At 40.1% G+C, this 5,256-nt stretch overlaps 1 long non-coding RNA gene across 2 annotated transcripts; it reads left to right on the forward strand.

Annotated features, from left to right (window-relative positions):
• Positions 1–2,251: 2,251 nt before the first annotated feature.
• On the forward strand, positions 2,252–4,026 carry LOC111256095. Of its 2 annotated transcripts, XR_002676130.1 has the most exons (3): positions 2,252–2,388; positions 2,503–2,631; positions 3,193–4,026. It is a non-coding gene; the product is annotated as an uncharacterized LOC111256095 (long non-coding RNA). The 2 variants fall into 2 exon arrangements; XR_002676129.1 differs by having other exon boundaries at positions 2,503–4,026.
• Positions 4,027–5,256: the final 1,230 nt, after the last annotated feature.

Raw genomic sequence — 5,256 nt, forward strand, 5'->3', positions numbered from 1 at the left:
GCGGGACGAGGCGAGGGTTGTGTATCGGCGGTTAGGATGGTCTAGCCTTTCAGAGATGAGACAAAGTCGTGACTCACGCTCTTTAACGTCTTTGTGCGTCTCTGCAAGCTAGCCAAGAGCACCAGTAGTACATATCCAGAGTATGCATGGGTATCCAAGAATAGAAAGAAGTTGGCGCTACGTCGACACGTTACAAAATGCACATTAAGATAATATCAAATGAACACATTATGAAACCACATTTCATAATCTATTTAACATAACTAACCTCGTGTTCTAGCTGTGTATATTTTCTTATAAATATAGTTAAATGTATATATAATATTTTAGCATAGGACAATATTAATATTTCAATATAAAGGGAGTACATTTCTTACTAGTGATGAGTATGGGAATGGTATACTCCCTCCGTATAGGAAAAGAAAGTCGTTTTGGACAAGGTTTGGGTCAAACATTGGGAATATAAATCATGAATAACTTTTAAGTTGTTGAGTTTGGAAATGTGAAAGCCATATAAATAGATTTGTCTTGAAAAATACTTTCATAAAAATATACATATATCACTTTTTGATAAATATTTTTATAAAAATAAGGAGTCAAAGTAATGCTTTGGAGACCGTGTCACTGTCCAAAACAACTTCCTTTTCCTATACGGAGGGAGTATCCTTTAAAAATATTTGTTTGCAAAAATTATCTAAGCAAAAGAGTTTTCTTACAATGGTCGTAAGGTACCAGTGTGTACTTTCTAAATACGTTTTCTTCAAATTTTACTAGCCATTGATCTTAGGAAGGTAATTAAAAAATCAAATTAAATTGGGTGATGGTCCCACTATTATTTGTAGTACTTGGTTCCACCAGTTTGAAATATCTTTGTACTTTTCTCTAGATAACTCTAGGTTGACGGCTTTTGTTCCAACCATTATTAAATCCTAAACGGATAAGTCATTTTTATTGATTTTGTGGAAACATTTCTAGAGGCAGTTAGCATATGGAACTGTGTATGTGGAAATGCCATGCCCACAGGAGATTTTGAAGTGGGCTGGATCTAGTAATCGCTGAATACACAGGCTGTTCACTTTATTTATCTTCTCTGATTTCCTTTTCTCTGTCACTTTCTCTCTTTTTTCCATCTCTCTTATTCATAAGTGGTGTTCTGGTTGAGTTTGTAGCCGACCACGGTGCTGCCTATACAGAAATTATTAAACCAGTAGGAGTCACATTTTGGTTAGCACAAGGAGGTGAAATGCTCGCGAGAATGCCGAGAAAGGTTTGCGATTTCGTTGCGTTCTAGTACGAGTTTGACTTTTTACCACATGTTGTTGCCGGATTCAAAGAAGAGCTGATAGCGGACTCAGGATCAAGAAACGGACGGATTGCCTCTGACCAGAAGCATTAAAGAATAGTCTGACAAGTATATATACTAATCGATAGAACAATATATTTCTAATAAAACCAAATGTATAGGAGGAAAAGAAAGTATTGGTTACTCGTAAATTTATTATAATCTATTAACATAGCGTTAGACATATCCTTTTGTCAAACTTCTATAAAATTTCTCAACATATAATTTAAGTTGTAACAGTATTGTGCGGCCAAGCTGGTGTGCAAGCATTAGGGAAGTGCTTCATGTTCTTGATTCTCAAGCCCAAAGATATTTGTGAGCAAGATAAACACCGATTGTCATCCTATCAGAGTGTTTGTGTCAAGCAGGATTCTTATTTGAATAATAGCTACATTAATCTACAGCTCGATAGAGAAGATAACATATCCTTCAAATATCCAACTGGATACATAAAAGTTGTTAGCATGCATATCCTAAAAACAAAAGATGAAGATTCGTAGTGGAAATTATCCATGCAAATTACACCCCTAACTATTTCAATTACAAGTCCACATGTGACACAATTGACGAGGGGACGGTTTGAATTTTATAGCATTGTAACACCCAGAATGCGGCAAGGATAAAATACGCTTTGTACGTCGGAATACATAAAGTTGATGGCTAAAAGTTGACTTTTAGATCCGTCGCTCGGATGAACGAAAGGATGCCATATTTGCATAGAGCTCATCGAATCCATTCTATTTGATCACTGATATGTCTTGTCTGGAGTTCCAGTCATGAAGTCATGGACGGTTCAAGATTTCGCCATGGCCCCATAGCTACAGTACCCTTGCGGCTACAGTAGCCGATTCCTTTTTCTTCCTTCGTGTTTTCCCTTGCCGGCCCACCTCTCCTTTTCTAAGCCCTATACCCCTACGCCTCCTACCCCAGCGCCATCACTCCCTTTTGCTGTGATCCAAAGTGGAGAGGGAGAACAAGAGAAGAGAGAAGAGAAGGGAAATTAGGGTACGCCACCATCCGTCATCTCCGCTCCTCTCCAAAAATTGGTTGGGCTTCCTTTCCTCTCCCAGTTTCCCCCCAATTAGTTGCCTTTCCTCGCTGTCTAGTTTCCCCCCAATTAGTTGCCTTTCCTCGCTGTTCATGGTGTTGCCGCTATGTAGGTTGCAATTTAGGTGCAATCGACGGGGCTGCCGTGACGTTTGTCGCTAGGAAGAGGAAAACGAGTGGGAATCATGGTCGGGATCACCGCCGTTGCCGTTGCCCTTGCTGTTTTTAAGGGGAAACCCTAGGTGAGGCATGTCCCTGCTGCAACACATGTTTTCCCTAAGGTTTCAGATGTTCTAGCACGTGTGTGTAGCGGTACTCGACGCCGTTAATGGCTATGGAGAATTTTTGCCCTCGTCGCAGTTTTCACCACATACATTGTTCCACTTGAGGCTTCACTTTTGATGATATGAATTTGAAGTATATGAAGTTCGTGCATTGCAATCTTGCATTTGCATTCTCATATTGTTTATGCATATGAAGAAACCGTAGGTGGATTGCTACGGTATGTACCGGTACAATAACGCACGTTGACATATAGCAATGTGGTTCCAGCCCTCATGTCCTTCCTTGGGGATGTGTGGGTAGAAGTGAAGTCATGCATTGCATTGCACCATTTTCATATTCATTATGAAGTATTGTTGTGAAGTATTTATTTATCTTACTACTCGAAGTGATGTGGTGCTTCTTTTATAACAATAATTCTTAAATTGTTGCTTAATATATTATGGTTTAAATGACTTGGTTGACGCAGTTTGCTTGCTGAGGTTTTCCATAAACCTCGTACGCTTTTTTCCCCTTCGCAGGTTCTTGAGTTTGGAGGGTGCCTAGTTGGATGGGAGTAACAGCACGTGTGCACACATCTCTTCATATATATATTTTGGACACATATGTTGTAATAAAAATTTTTGGTTGTGAAACCTTTGCTTAGCTTATAATCTGTTTTTATCCAGTTTGTTAGATGTTTATCTAGATGATTTAAGTTGCTTCCGTGTGCCCTGTTCTTTTATCTTTGCTGCTGTTTTGAGGTGTTACAAGCATGTTCCAACAATATATAAGTTGGTGTACCATATGGAAGAAACCCAGAAGGCCGTAGAGTAAATAACGACGTCAAAGTAAATAGGAGCAAATGGAACACATCACATGTACATCAATATTACATTATTATGGATACCAAATATGATATGCATGCATACAACTTCGATATAGAAACCATACACGTGATAACACAAACACACACTTGAACATTTTATTTTGCAGCTATATATAAGCTATGACACCCGACAACAATAACCCTGCCCTCAAGCATACGGCAATGATGACATATGCATGCATGCATGGGAGATGAGGGAAGAACACAATACATCATTATTGCAACATGATGGTGGCCTGAGAACTCAGGCATGGCATTACGGTCAACTTAGCCGTCCGTCTTCTTCTCGGCGCCCTGGTCCTTAGGAGGGCACTGGCAGTCGTTCTTTAGGACACAATCGACGAAACAGGTCTTAACATCCCCCTCACCCTGCAGGATGCACATGCCAGCACAGGCACAGTTCTTAGAGCAGATGCAGGTGTCGTCGCGTGGAACTTCTTTTGTCGTGTCCACGCACACCTCTTGTGCCGGCGTAGCAGAGGCTATCCCGACGAACAGGATGGCCATCATAATGCCAATGGCAACCATCTTGGTCTTAGCAGCAGAAGCCATTTCGATGCTTTGCTATTACTGTGAATGGAATATGTGCTTATCAAGCTGCGAGCTGCTGATGCTCGTGCAGCTACAAGCATGCTGTATTTATAGGGAGCGAATGCCCCATTCTTTCTCTTCTCTTCGGTCTCTAAGAAAGAAAAGGCCAAAAAACAGCTCATCATTTTTCTAGGCCTAGGAATAATACAAAATGAGCGACATGCACAATTTTTTTTCAGATAAACTGTGGGGGAGTTCCCCGGCCCACAGAGCCACAAGCACATTCCTTGTGCCTTTGCTTGTTGTGCAATGCATGCATGCACAATGTGAACTTAGGATGACTGAGGATGGTTAATGTTACAGGTATGAACCTTTGAAGAATAGAACTGCTAGTTTGAGTCAGGAGAGGGATTTACAAAGTGAAGAGATTTTCACTTATGCTTTTTACTGAGGATGGGGTGTAGCAGCAATTGCTTGCCAAAAATACTTACGCGTCAAAGCACTATCTCAGCGGGTTACTGAAAAAAAACCCTTCTCTGGTCTAATGATGGCCAAGTGTCATCTGCCAATGCTTTAGTTCATTCAAATTAAAATCGGAGACGATGGCTTGGAGATTAGGTTTCAAAAATAATGTAAATGTCTGCGTGAATCATCTCTCTAGAGCAAATAGTAAAGCCTGATCATTGTATGAATCATCTCTCTTAGTTGAGGCTGCGAGTTGGATCCCTTCAAATTCTTCATTTTGAAGGGATCTAATAGGGGCTAAATAATTAAGCTGCATAAGGCAATTTGCTCTGAAACACTGCTATATTAATGATCAACTGGAACCATATCGCTAGCTGAATTCAAAGAAAACTTCCATAATTAATGGGTTTTTAATTATTTTGATGTTGTAACCAGAGTATCCATTTCGCCGGGCTTGTTCAATATCCTACGCACATATTATGTATCCATGCTGGTCATTGTGTTAGAGCCCCTGCGCGGCATGACCCATCGGTAAACTTGGGCTTTGAACTAGCATGGATAGGTTCACGTAGATGAGTTGTTCTACCGTAGTGTAGAACATTAGTATTTACATGTATGTTGGATGCCGGGAAAAAAGGTACAGGAATTCAAAGTGTTCTTTGGCTAGTTAAATCTTATTTACTTAACCCAGCTTCAATGTTTTCATATAATGTCTTTAAGG

This window comes from Setaria italica, unplaced genomic scaffold (genome assembly GCF_000263155.2).
Source record: "Setaria italica strain Yugu1 unplaced genomic scaffold, Setaria_italica_v2.0 scaffold_253, whole genome shotgun sequence".
NCBI lineage: Eukaryota > Viridiplantae > Streptophyta > Magnoliopsida > Poales > Poaceae > Setaria > Setaria italica.